Source organism: Lepidochelys kempii, chromosome 7, assembly GCF_965140285.1.
Source record: "Lepidochelys kempii isolate rLepKem1 chromosome 7, rLepKem1.hap1, whole genome shotgun sequence".
Lineage (NCBI taxonomy): Eukaryota > Metazoa > Chordata > Testudines > Cheloniidae > Lepidochelys > Lepidochelys kempii.
In genome coordinates this window covers 39,279,817-39,295,049 of record NC_136386.1, presented here as the reverse complement: position 1 = coordinate 39,295,049, position 15,233 = coordinate 39,279,817, and positions in this window count along the sequence as shown.

The following is a 15,233-nucleotide window of genomic DNA, read 5'->3' as shown; positions in this document are numbered from 1 at the left end:
CACAGTTGGCAACGGGCTTTGTTGCAAGGATAGGTTCCTGAGTTAGTGGCTCTGTTGTGTGGTTGCTGGTGAGTATTTGCTTCAGGTTGGGGGGCTGTCTGTAAGCAAGGGCTGGCCTGTCTCCCAAGATTTGTGAGAGTGATGGGTCGTCCTTCAGGATAGGTTGTAGATCCTTGATGATGCGTTGGAGAGGTTTTAGTTGGGGGCTGAAGGTGATGGCTAGTGGCGTTCTGTTATTTTCTTTGTTGGGCCTGTGTACAGTCTCTACGTAAAAGAATAAATGGACACAAATCAGACGTCAAGAATTAGAACATTCAAAAACCAGTTGGAGAACACTTGGAATTAATTTGCAAACTGGATACAATTAACTTAGACTTGAATAGAGACTGGGAGTGGATGGGTCATTACACAAATTAAAACTATTTCCCCATGTTTATTCCCCCCCCCCCCAACCGTTCCTCAGACGTTCTTGTCCATTGCTGGAAATGGCCAACCTTGATTATCACTACAAAAGGTTTTCTCCCCCCCACCCCTCCCAGCTCTCCTGCTGGTATTAGCTCATCTTAAATTATCACTCTCCTTACAGCATGTATGGTAACACCCATTGTTTCATGTTCTCTGTGTATATAAATCTCCCCACTGTATTTTCCACTGTATTAGTGATTCAACAAATGCAAACCCAGTGCAACGTGCGCTTTGCCAGAATACAAAGGTATGTAAGCCCATCTCACCATCCTGCCACACTTCCTGCTAGTTTTGCTCTTGAGAGCTGCCAGTGAGTAAAATGAACAAGAATCTTGCACAGCGAAGAACTTAGAGAGCAGGATTCTCAAGAGTTTTGATTCCCCATTATCTGACATGAAGAGAACTGTAAGGATGAGCACAGGGGCGGGATGGCCTGTGTGATCAGAGCACCAAACTCAGAGCTGTTGTGAGCTACCTTACAGAAAAGCTAGGAAGTTAATCAGTTTCAGCTCTCTTTTTTAATCAGTTAATATTTTATTACTATTAGAGAGATATTTAAAAGTCAGTGTAGATTTCAGAAAAGGGGAGGAGGGCAAATATATTTGAGAGTAACCATTCTTGACAGGCCGCTTAATTAGCCAGGGAATTAGGCTTCTTTTGTTTGCTCATCATACTGTTTTCAGTTTGAGATACACAAATGCTAATCAGTTGCCATAACAACTTCATACATTTGTTCTCCAATATCCCTTTTATCATATTTTAGAACTGTAATTGCTATGGTCATAGAGTGCAACATTTTAATTGATTCACTCTTGTGCTTTTGCTCTTGGGGAAAAAAACTCTTTCTGAACACTGGGAATAATTAAAAGTGTGCAACGCAATGCATCAAAAACACCTTATTAGTGATGGGCAAAGCACCATCCTATTAGCAGTAATACATCATCTGAGCAGTGATGGGAAAAATTTTAACGATTTGGAGCTTTGATTTGGATAAGCACCAAAATATCTAGATCTTTATTCGAACTACCTGAACCTTGTTGGTCTGTAAAACTAGAAATCTTGGGTGAACAGTTTTTCTCTTTAGAAATTCTGGCTCTTCTGCTTCCACAAAGACCTAATAACAGATCTTTATTTAGGGCCTGATCCAAAGCCCATTGAAGTAAATGGAACAATTCCTGTTGACTTCAGTGAGCTTCCCTTTCTGCTGAGGTTCTCAGAACTCTTTGCAAAGATAGATATCATCTCAATTTTACCAGTGGGGAAAGTGAGACACCAAACCATTAAGTGAGTTTTCCATGCTCAAATATTGGGTCATGGCACAGCTAAAAATAAAACTTGTTTCCTGCCTCCTAACCCTCATTCTGACCATTAGACATAGAATCTTCCCCAGCCTTTTACTCATTATTTCATTCCTCTCTTTTCTGCCTATCAAGAAGGCGGGGTTTTGTTTGTTTGCTTTGTTGAAGAATTAAACTGATAGAAATCAGAGCCAATACTTGAGAAATTAGGTGCCCAGATTTTGGCTCCCCAATCCATATTTAGGCACCTAAAGAAACTAGCTTCTTTAAAAAAAAAAAAAATTTAGCACCTAATAATTATCCTGGACTTCACTGGGAGGTGCTGAGGGCTCAGCCCTTTTAAAAACCATGCCATTACCTTCTGGAGAAGATGCTTCTTGCAGAGAAATTAAAATCTAATGACAGATCTTGTTAATTTGATGCACCAATGAACAAGAAGGGTTCTCAGTTAAAGTAACGAGAAATTACTTACAAGCACTCAGATCAACCCATCCTTACAGGGCAGCTTTTTCCTTAACATGCAAATGTTTCTCATTCCATTACACAATTCATGTGCAGCTTGAACCTGTAAGGAGAGCGTTTCCTGTAGCAATGCGATTTGAAAGTTCTGTTTTATTACCAATTGTTGCCTATAAGATCACTGTTTTCCCTAATACAGTTTGAAAGACAAGACAAATAGGAAGAGATTTCTGTATCATAATGGGATGATTATACTGCACATTTGTTTTCACTAATGTAAAATAAAAACGTAAATTGCAGCAGCATTATGAAAAGAACGAGTATATATAGAAAATTTCTGAATTCTGCAAAGAAGGGAGAGAAAGTTGTTTTTGCAACATGAACTGTGGTTCACCTAAAATGCAACTGGATATTTTTCTGCACTTTTCCAAAACCTTTTCAAGCTCGCAGCATTCAGAACAGGCACACTACTTTGACTTCAGAGCAGATACATTGAAGTCATTACTCAGAAATAACATGGCTTCTACCCACTCAGAAAGTTGATGACTATTTTCCAGAAAATTTCACCATCAATCTCCCTTTTTAAATGGGCTCATTTTGCATTTGCTACTGTTAACCAAGATAATATTTTGTCGTGCAAAAATCATCTAGCTTTATTCTACCTGTGTTATGTGGTAGAGCTCTAAAATCCAAGAACAGACATGCAAAATGGAAAAAATTTCATCGTGACAAAATATCTCATGGCAGAACAGCATCTCAGTGACTTAATTTGGCCTCTGTATTTTTAGCGATTTTCATTTAGTATCCTATCTCAATGAAATTAGATTCCGTGATCACATGGATCTCATTATTACACATGAAAACTGCGACAATTATGGGGATGCTTTTGAATTGTACCGTAGCTTGCCCTATTACTGGCATGGTTTTCTGCACAAATATTTCTGATTAAGTTCATCCCACAGGCCAGAAGGCAGAGACAGTTCACAATGGTTGCCTAGCAGCTTCCACTTAAAGGTTGCTAAGAGACAATGTCAAAACAATTACCTCTGATTACTCTGGCCCCCCAGCACAGCCTATATAATTAGTTTGACCTGGGTGGGCAAGCCCCACCACTTCTTGAAACCTCTGGGCCTAATATTCACTATGGAAAATAATGGGTGTTTGTAATTCAAATTAACTAATGAGGTAAAATCCTAGTGAAGACAAGGCTGTTCGTAATTTTCACATGTATTAGCAGGTTCGCTATGGTGGAGCCTAGGGCTTACCTTCACCCGCTAACTCATGTTAAAACTACAAACTGTTTTGTCTTCCCTAGGATTTTATCTTGCGTTAATTACCACAGGTTAGCTAACGTGAGGTAAGAACATCTTTTTCCTAGTAAAGACAAGGCACTGGAGAACAAAGAAACCTAGCAGGGTTTTAAGAGACACTCTCAGGAGTGCAGAGGGGAGAGAGACTCAGGGCTTGTCCACACTGGGACACTCAGGGACTTAGAGGTATAACACGTTTTAACTTGGATGCATTAACGTCATATCTTGAGTTAATTAATCTTCAGTTTCCGGTGTTTCCCTGTGTAGACATGGCCTCAGACTCAAGAAGTCATGTGGGTATCTGGAGAAGCTAATCCTATCTAGGTCACCAGTATGGAATGGTGGTACTTCAGGGAAGATTGACATGCACACAGGTTATTTTAAAAATCTTAATCCAACTGCTAAGCAAAATAATACTATATTTTAAGATGGCTGCTAGTCAACAGGTTCCCGAAGGGAGCAAACACAGGTGTGGGTAGTATACATGAGGGTAGTTTGACCCTGGTCCCACTTAAAGAGGGAGAGAATTGTGAAGTTCTACCCTGAAGCAACTAGGGCTGAACCCAAGACCTGAGGAGGGTACACTGAGGGTATGTCTACACAGGGATAAAAGCCCTGCAGCACAGCCAGGGCTGGCCCAGGTCACTTGACTTGGGCTTGCAGGGCTCAAGCTGCAGGAGAAAACATTGCTGTGTAGATGTACAAGTTTTGGCTAGAGCCCGAGCTCTGGGATCCTCCACCCTTGCAGGGTCCCAGAGCCTGAATGTCTATACAGCAATTTTTAAGACCCATAGCCCAAGCCCCGGGTGCCCAAGTCAGCTGACATGGGACAGTTATGCCTACACAGGGATAAAAAAACAATACCTTGAGAGACTTGAAAAGGGACAGAGGCACAGCTAAACCCATAACCATGGCAAAAGGTCATTGTTTTAATTTGATTAATATTTTATGCCATCATCAAACAACCTATAGAACCTACAATTTGATTTTTACCTGATTTTTGTATGTCTGGCCTTTTTTTGCCCCTCTGAACACACCTCTCAGATATGCAGTAGTTGTCATGCCAACACTATTGTCATCCCTAGCCATTCACTGAGAAAACAAGGCTCATTACAAGCTGTGAAGACTAATGATATGTTGCAATTGTTAAGGGGATGCAGCAAATAGTACACATGATCCATGTCAAGTGCATGTGTGTGTACACACTTTCATTCAATATGATGCACACCATCTGAGGAACACAAGAGTTCAGTCTTAACTTTTAGACTCCTAGTGCTTTCCTGGACACACAACAGTAACCCATTCTGGGAAATGAAATGGTACAAGTTTCAAATATCCTGGTTCATTCTGAAATACTGCTCTGCTCACAGCTCTCTTCAGAAGCCCACCACATAGCTATTTGAAACTGCCTTTAAAGAACTTCTCCACTTGAACAGTGAAAGATGTACACACAGCCTCACAATTTATACCTGTATAAATGTGATTCGCTGGCTGGCATGTCCCCATCTGGCTGGGTATGGCATACCAGACTCTCCTCTTTTTAAGACCCCTGCTGGTAGCCACTTTGGCCATGTGGTAGACTGCATCTTCTTGCACTTTGCCCTCTAGCTGAATGACATGTAGTTCCAACCCCTTCTAGGGTATGCCAACAGTCCCAAAAACAGTACTCTATCAACCACATGTTTGGCCTTTGGTCTGCCTCCAGCCTCACTAGTCCTTACAACTGGCACCAGGGGTTTCAACAGTCCATATCCCTTGTCAGGGGGTTCCATCTCCATCATCCTCAGTGGGCTAGTAAGGGAACCCAAGCCCTCCCTCTTCTCTGCGTTCTAGTCCAGGGACCCTTGAATAAGCGGTCAAGGCCTGACTATACAGATCCTTTGCTGCCTCCCTGGAACACTTCCTACCCTGCACTGTCTGGGGCCTTTGAACAGCACCTTCCCAGGCTCACTGTGTATCAACACCTCCCTCTCTAAGCATCTTCCACAGGCTCACTGCAGTGCTTTTTAGCACTTTCTGCCACCCAGCTGGTTCTGCTGCAGGACAGTTATCTCTACTCCCCTCGCAGAGCAGCCCCAGCTCAGCCAGAGTCTTCCTGCTCTTTGTACACACCTCCACCACCTCGCCTGTGCAGACTCACTTCCTCCCACTTGCCTTCCCAACTACTTTGGTCTCCCTGTTGCAGACCTACCTTCCTTCAGGAGGGCTCTAAATGCCAGCAGTACAAGTCAGCTCCACAATTCCTGCCCAGCTCCTCTCTCTGAGGGAGGGCCAGAGATCTGCTTTCCTTCCTGGCCAGCCCCCAGCTGAGCTGGGTTCAACCCTTTTCACTCCTTTCTCCAGGCTTGATGCCAAGTGCAAGTGTGGTGAGGGCTGACTGACCCCACTGCCTTTCATTAACCTCCTCTGGCCCAGTGTGGGGTTGATACACCCCATCTCAATACAATTCATTTTAACTCTTAAATTTTTGCAGAATGGTTGAAATGGATTTCTTTAAATATCTGGGGAATAAACCATAATTATATGTATTTCAGGATAAGCAAGGGAAAATATAAATTCAGTAGCAGGACCAACTACCAGTCTTAGCCCCATTTCATGAAAACTTCCCAAATCAGGAAAGCACTTAACCATGTTGTAGAGTAGAAAAGGGTGTTTTAAGATGTTGAGCCCAGAATAATTTTATTCCCCAAATTACTAAATGCGCAGCAGGGGAAGCAGAGAGTCCGTTCTCCTCGGCAGCCAGGACCTTTTCATCACCCTGGAGCCAATACCCTCCCAAGGCGGGTTCCCGGACCCTGAAGCCGGAGAAGGCACCTCCAGTGAGCGCATGTTTGTAACTACACTACAGGGGTTAAAAGCACTTGTGTTTAATGTTTGATTTGCCCTGAAGAATTGGGATGCATATGCAGCCAGTACAGCTACTGGAAAAGTCTGTTGGTGTCTGGGGATGGAGCAGGAATCCTCCAGGGACATCTCCATGAAGCTCTCCTGGAGGTGCTCTGAAAGCCTTTGCAGGAGGTTTCTGGGGAGGGCTGCCTTATTTTGTCCTCCATGGTAGGACACTTTACCACACCAAGCCAGTAGCAAGTAGTCTGGAATCATTGCAGCACAAAGCATGGCAGCGAAGGGTCCTGGGTTTTGGTTGCATTCATGCAACATTCAGTCTTTATCTTTCTGTGTTAGGAGAGTGATATCATTCATAGTCACCTGGTTGAAATAGGGGAATTTTTGTAAGGGAACAGTAAAAGGACCCCATTCATGCTGGGCTGTTTGTGCTTGGCTAAAAGGGATCATCCCTGAGAATAGCCACGTGGTGCAGGGAGGGGTGAAGGGATCATCCCAGAGAATAACCACGTGTGGGGTGGGGGGAGGGGTGTGCTGCACATCCACCCGAAACCCGCAGCCCCTCCTTTTAAATGGCAAACCCAACCAGTATTACTTGCTATGGGAAAGGAGGGCACTGCAGTTTGAAACCATTCCCACATGTTATGAAGGCGGAAGAAGCCAACTCCGCATATCCTTTGGCTTACCATGGCTGCCTGGAAACCGAATTCTGTTGCCCAGCTGTGTGTGATTGTCACCATACCATCAGGCACTCAATATAAAAGACAAAATGCAACCTTGTACCTAAAGCACATGTGCTGTCTGCTGTGAATTGCTTGATTCACTGAAAGAGTCTCCCTTTTGTTCTCAGAAATGTATCATCTTAAATTTTACTCTCCCTTTTTATCCACCCTGCAGGTGCAAATGTTTCTATGCTCTCCATAAACTCAGGGGTTGTACTGTATGATTGGAGAATTGCTAACATAGTTCCTATTTTTAAGAAAGGGAAAAAAAGTGATCCGGGTAACTACAGGCCTGTTAGTTTGACATCTGTAGTATGCAAGGTCTTGGAAAAAATTTTGAAGGAGAAAGTAGTTAAGGACATTGAGGTCAATGGTAAATGGGACAAAATACAAAATACAACATGGTTTTACAAAAGATAGCTCATGCCAAACCAACCTGATTTCCTTCTTTGAGAAAGTAACAGATTTTTTAGACAAAGGAAACGTAGTGGATCTAATTTACCTAGATTTCAGTAAGGCTTTTGATCCCGTGCCATATGGGGAATTGTTAGTTAAATTGGAAAAGATGGGGATCAATATGAAAATTGAAAGGTGGATAAGGAATTGGTTAAAGGCGAGACTACAACGGGTCCTACTGAAAGGTGAACTGTCAGGCTGGAGGGAGGTTACCAGTGGAGTTCCTCAGGGATCGGTTTTGGGACCAATCTTATTTAATCTTTTTATTACTGACCATGGCACAAAAAGTGGGAGTGTGCTAATAAAGTTTGCGGATGATACAAAGCTGGGAGGTATTGCCAATACAGAGAAGGACTGGGAAATCATACAGGAAGATTTGGATGACCTTGTAAACTGGAGTAATAGTAATAGGATGAAATTTAATAGTGAAAAGTCTAAGGTTATGCATTTAGGGATTAATAACAAGAATTTTAGTTATAAGATGGGGACACATCAATTAGAAGTAACGGAGGAGGAGAAGGACCTTGGAGTATTGGTTGATCACAGGATGATTATGAGCCGCCAATGTGATATGGCCGTGAAAAAAGCTAATGCGGTCTTGGGATGCATCAGGCGAGAGATGACAGAACGAGGAGTAAATGGTCTCAAGTTGCAGTGGGGGAGGTTTAGATTGGATATTAGGAAAAACTTTTTCACTATGAGGGTGGTGAAACACTGGAATGTGTTACCTAGGGAGGTGGTAGAATCTCCTTCCTTAGAGGTTTTTAAGGTCAGGCTTGACAAAGCCCTGGCTGGGATGATTTAACTGGGAATTGATCCTGCTTCGAGCAGGGGGTTGGACTAGATGACCTTCTGGGGTCCCTTCCAACCCTGATATTCTATGATTCTATGATATTTCCAGTAGAGATAAGGAGGTTTTAGTACCATTATACAAGGCACTGGTGAGACCTCACCTGGAATACTGTGTGCAGTTCTGGTCTCCCATGTTTAAGAAGGATGAATTCAAACTGGAACAGGTACAGAGAAGGGCTATTAGGATGATCCGAGGAATGGAAAACCTGTCTTATGAAAGGAGACTCAAGGAGCTTGACTTGTTTAGCCTAACTAAAAGAAGGTTGAGGAGAGATATGATTGCTCTCTATAAATATATCAGAGGGATAAATACCGGAGAGGGAGAGGAATTATTTAAGCTCAGTACCAATGTGGACACAAGAATAAATGGATATAAACTGGTCATTGGGAAGACTTGAAATTAGACGAAGGTTTCTAACCATCAGAGGAGTGAAGTTTTGAAATAGCCTTCCAAGGGAAGCAGTGGGGGCAAAAGACCTATTTGCCTTTAAGGTTAAACTCGATAAGTTTATGGAGGAGATGGTATGATGGGATAACATGATTTTGGTAATTAATTGATCTTTAAATATTCATGGTAAATAGGCCCAATGACCTGTGATGGGATGTTAGATGGGATGGGATCTGAGTTACTACAGAGAATTCTTTCCTGGGTATGTGGCTGGTGAATCTTGCCCATATGCTCAGAGGTTAGCTGATCACCATATTTGGGGTAGGGAAGGAATTTTCCTCCAGGGCAGATTGGAAGAGGCCCTGGAGGTTTTTCACCTTCCTCTGTAGCATGGGGCATGGGTCACTTGCTGGAGGATTCTCTGCCCCTTGAAGTCTTTAAACCACGATTTGAGGACTTCAATAGCTCAGATATAGGTGAGAGGTTTTTCGCAGGAGTGGGTGGGTGAGATTCTGTGGCCTGTGTTGTGCAGGAAGTCGGACTAGATGATCATAATGGTCTCTTTTGACCTTAGTATCTATGAATCTCCATCCCTGAGGTTATTGTAGATTAGAAGGCAAAAAAAAAAGCACTCACAATGACATGTTTTCCAAGCACATGCAGTCCTCCCGCACTGAGAGGGCACAGCTGAATGCATAGAGGCATTCAGTGACAGAGGCCAGGAAAGCATTCAGTGAGTGGAAGACGCACGAGGTGATGCTGAGGCTAATGGGGGAGCAAACGGACATCATCAGGTCTGGTGGAGCTGCAAGAAAGGCAAAAAGAGCACAGCCCGCCACTGCATCCACTGTATAACCGCCTGCCCTCCTTGCACGAGGGGTTGCAGGGACGCTCTGGGCACCCAGCCACTCCACTCCAGAGGATGGCCCAAGCAACAGAAGGCTGTCATTCAAACATCTTTGATTTGTAGTGTGGCTACAATAAGCAATGTGGCCTTGTCCTTCCCTCCTACCCCACCCCACCCAGGCTACCTTGTCAATGATCTCCCTTTTTTTAATAAATAAAGAATGCATGGATTCAAAACAATAGGGATTTTATTTCCTGTGCCAGCTGTGGTCAAAGGGGGAAGGGGGATTGGCTTACAGGGAAGTAAATTCAACAAAGGGGATGGTTTTGCATCAAGGAGAAACACACACAACTGTCACACCGTAGCCTGGCCAGTCATGGAACTGGTTTTCAAAGCCTCTCTGATGCACAGCATGCCTAGCTGTGCTCTTTTAATCGCCCTGGTATCTGGCTGCTCAAAATCAGCCGCCGGGCAATTTGCCTCAACCTCCCACCCCGCCATAAACATCTCCCCCTTTCTTTCACAGATATTATGGAGCACACAGCAAGCAGCAATAATAATGGGAATGTTGGTTGTGGTGAGGTCTAACCTAGTCAACAAACAACGCCAGTGAGCTTTTAAACGTCCAAAGGCACATTCTACCGCCATTCTGCACTTGCCTAGACTATAGTTGAACTGTTCCTTACTACTGTCCAGGCTGCCTGTGTATGGCTTCATGAGCCATGGGAGTAAGGGGTAGGCTGGGTCCCCAAGGATAACTATTGGTATTTCAACATCCCCAATGGTAATTTTCTGGTCTGGGAAGTAAGTCCCTTCTTGCAGCTGTTCGAACAGCCCAGAGTTCCTAAAGATGCGAGCGTCATGTACTTTTCCCGGCCATCACATGTTGATGTCGGTGAAACGTCCATTGTGATCCACCAGTGCTTGCAGCACCATTGAGAAGGACCCCTTGGAGTTTACGTACCGGTTGGCAAGGTGGTCCAGTGCCAAGATAGGAATATGCGTTCCTTCTATCGCCCCACCACAGTTAGGGAACCCCATTGCAGCAAAGCCATCTACTATGACCTGCACATTTCCCAGAGTCACTACCCTTGCTAGCGGAAGGTCAGTGATTGCACAGGTGATTTGCCCACTCCAAATTGATTCCCGACTGACCGGTAGCAGTCAGGCATTGCAAGCTTCCACAGGGCTATCGCCACTCACTTCTCAACGGTCAGGGCAGCTCTCATCTTGGCATTCCTGCGCTTCACAGTGGGGGAAAGCAACTCACGAAGTTCCAGGAAAGTGACCTTACGCATGCGAAAGTTTTGCAGTCACTGGGAATCATCCCATACCTGCAACACTATGTGGTCCCACCAGTCTGTGCTTGTTTGCTGGGCCCAGAATCAGCGTTCCACTGTATCAGCCTGCCCCACTGCCACCATGATATCTTAATTGCCACATCCTGTGCTTTCAGGAACATCTGTGTCCATATCCTCGTGCTTGGCTCCTAGCCAAGTTCTGCACATACTGCAGGATAATGTGTGAGGTGTTTACAATGATCACAACAGCAGAGCTGAGGTGAGTGGGTTCCATGCTTGCCGTGCTATGGCATGTGCATGGGTAACCCAGGAAAAAAGGTGCGAAACGATTGTCTGCCTTTGCTTTCACGGAGGGAGGGAAAAAGGGAAGGAGGGAGGGAGGAGAGACTGACAACATGTACCCAAAACCACCCGTGGCAATGGTTTTGCCCCATCAGGCATTGAGAGCTTAACCCAGAATTCCAATGAGCAGTGGAGACTGCGGGGACTATGGGATAGCTACCCACAGTCCACCACTCTGTGAGTCGATGCTAGCCATGGTATTGAGGATGCACTCCACCGACTTAATGCGCTTAGTGGGGACATACACAATCGACTGTATAAAATTGCTTTCTAAAGATCGACTTCTAAAAAATCGACCTAATTTCGTAGTGTAGACATACCCTCAATGTATCATAGATAACTAAAGCATCTTATAGATGGGCAAAAGAATTTTCTTTTAAAGTTCAGTGAATCCTATTTGGTTTATTGTGTATAACCTAGCAGTTTACAAATGGGAGGAAGTAAATTATCTTAACTAAGTCCAATGGAACTGCAGAAACTATTTAACTCAGATACTTTTGAGACAGGCAAATGAAATTCAAATGATTTCCCACAAGTTCTCTCTGTTTACCAAGCTTAACTTGTGTCTCCTCTACAGGGGTACAGTCTAAATAAATTGATGTATAGCAGGAGAAGCTGTTAATACCATAAAATCCAATCACATTTCAATCTCCCATTAAAATCATTTCAAGAAAATGTTAAATCTAATCCCATGGGGTACTTTTGCAAATTCCATCTCATTCATGATGCTGAAGTCTCAGCAGTATCATCATATTGCACATGCAGTGCTGGATTGGAAGGTTGCTGCTTCTTGATGGTGCAATGTAGGTTTTTTGTTTGTTTTGTTGTTGTTGTCGTTCTACTTAACTATCTTGCTGCTCCGGCTGTTTGTTTGCTTGTTGAGGTGTCAGCTTGAAAGTGTGATGATATGTACAGGCCATAAGAGAGTTTCTAACAGTGCAAGAGCTTAGGGTTAAAGAGTTTTAACATTGTGCAAGAAGAAGCATGAGAGTACATATGTCAATTCAAAGGAATTTATACTCTTATTTTTCCATAGTTTCACTGAAGGTGGAAGGCCACATCTCCTTTGTACGGTTAAAACAACTGGGCAGTGGAACAAGCTGCAAAGGGAAATTGTAGAATCATCATTTCCCTAAAACCATTCAAGACTAGACAATGAACTATTGTATTAAGATGATACGGAAAACTATTTTATAGTGATTCAGGGATCTGGACTACATAACCCTAGATGCCTATTCCAACTCTTTTAGAAAATAATCTATTCAATAGTAATTTTTTAAAAAGTAAAATAACATTAATAAAAATATGACATTATAAATAGTCTGGTAACTAGCTACTTTAGAGGTTATGAGCCAGATCCTGGGCCCTGCTAAGGTCTCTCTGCACCACCAGAGTGGTACAAAGTAACCTTAAAGATGTCCTAAAGGAGAAGCGAGGATTACCCTAGCAGGCATAAATTGCAAGGGACATATCTGGGCCACTAGGGGACATGACAGTTGGAGAAAATGGAGCTGGATTGCAATGCACTCTGCCATACCCCTGTCTAGTGGAACAGTCCTTAGGGGACTGGGAGAGCTGTTCTGTAGCTGCTCTAACTTGTCCCAGGGTCACTTTGTGCCCCCAGACAGCGAAGGATCAGGAGAGGAGTGCAGAGGTCTTGGAACCCCATATGTGTCTCATATTTAAAGTGACATTTTACAATTTCTTGGGAATTTCCACAGAATGCATACTTTATTGTATCAGCTGCTACTCACCATTATCCACAGGAATCTCCCACATATGCAGATGAACAGCAGTAATTCATATCTAAAAATGCTTTCTAAGGAAAGAGAAAATGTTCCATATTTTTCAGTAGGAGTTAATCTTCAGGACATTTTTAATGAAGTCTATTGGTTTAGCCTTTCCCATGTGAAATAAAAGACCCCACAGTATTTTGCACATGATCCACAGAAGGGAAATGGAAGAACAGCAGAAGTCCATCGGTGATCTAACTTGCGCTGGAAACAAACCATGAAACAAGTTCATAGCTGAGACTGCACTAGATCATCTTTCCTTTCCTTCTCCCACAAAATCCCCTCAGATCTGCACAGCAGAACCCCCCTTCCACATTGTGATGACAAAGTGCCATTGACATCAGTGAGAAATCTGCATATATAGGAAGCAAAATGTAAAACAAATATCAGCCGTGAGAATCAGAGAGTATAATTTTGCTCTTGGAGTGAAATTCTCGCTCATGCAGAGAGCTAGTACAAGACCTATGCATCAAGTCTGTCCCCTTTGTGCTGGACCTCAGGACAGTAACAAAATTCACCCAGAACCATTAAAGATTTCCTATACTGTTTTTGTTGCAAAACCTATGTATTGTTTCCCAAAATGCATTAAAGTGAAATGAAAAGCTTGGTTCTGATCTCACCTACCTTGGTTTTACAGTGGAGTAATTCCATGCACTTACACTGATGTGGATGAGATGAGAATTAGGCCAACCAACTCGAAGTTTAACAACACCAGTGGTTCTCAAACTTCATTGCACTGTGACCCCCTTCTTTCAACAAAAATTACGACATGACCCCAGTATGGCAGATCAAAGCCCAAGCCCACCCCAGCCACGCCACCCTGGGTGGAGGGGTCAAAGCTGAAGCCCAAGGGCTTCTGCCCTGGGCAGGAGGCATGTAACCTTAGCCCCCTTGCCCAGGGCTGAATCCCTCAGGCTTTGGCCCTGGGCAGTGGTGCACAGGCTTTGGCTTCAACTCTAAAACACCGGCCTTGGTGACCCCATTAAAATGGGATTGTGACCCATTTTGTGGTTCCAACCCTCAGAGAACCCCTGAACTTCACAAAAGTGATTTTGGTGTTTATAACCACATTGCTAGATTTTTGTCTTCCTGCCCTTTTATGACACTCGCTTCTTACCAAACTGTGGAATACTTTTAACTCCCCTGGGTAGAAGGTCGGTTGTTTGACTGATAGGTGAATCTCACCATTTGGGGCAGAAAATTTGAACGTCTAATTGTCAGGCAATCAGGCAGGAAGCTCACTTATAGTTTAATAAAGCTTCACTACTTGCACTTGTGATCTGTAGTGCACAAACCACTCATTCAATACAGTACTAAAGCATTTCTCATAACATTGTTTTACTGTTCAAGTGTTGGACTGTACATTGTTTATGGCTTTTATTTTATGCATCTGACTGAACCCTAATGAAGATTTTGATAACCGGTTTAAGTTCCATTTTTCCTTGACTTGTCAAGGTGACATATTTATAAATGAAATGTTTGTTCCATTATGTGATAGTACTTGATTTTGTTCCAGATTGGGTTACTGTACTCTGGCTCCAGATTGAAACCAATCATACAAACAGCCTTTGAGATATTGCTTTCGTTGCAGAAAAGGAATCATCAGTTCTATTCACATTGAACCCAACCCTGTGAATACTATGCACCTGAATACTAATTGCATATACATTTACGTGGGCAACTACATTTAAAGGCATCACTGTAATAAATGCAGGAAGATATATCCATTATATTTCTGACATAATGAACTTCTGTACTCTGGCATAATAAATGAGAGAGAAATAAATACTGTATATGCATATGCAGAACAATAATAACATATGATAATTTAATTCTTATAACGAAATCTCTCTGCAGGCAGTTTGCACCTCCCTTCACGTTCTTGAAGCTACAGACTGTTATTTCCAGTGGAAATGTTCTTTTGCATTTCCACAACTCATGAGCTCTTACAATGGGTATCAAACTAACTCATGCTACAACTGTACACTGCATAGGCTAGATCCGTGGAGTGTGTCCAGAGTGCTAGATATGTGCACATCTATAAAGGTGGCTTAAAGCAGAATCTAATGTTGCTTTAATGCCGGAATAGTCCTGTGCCAAGCAACAACCATCCCAAAGGGCAGATTCTGTAGTTAGCGGCTACAGTGGCACAGGGA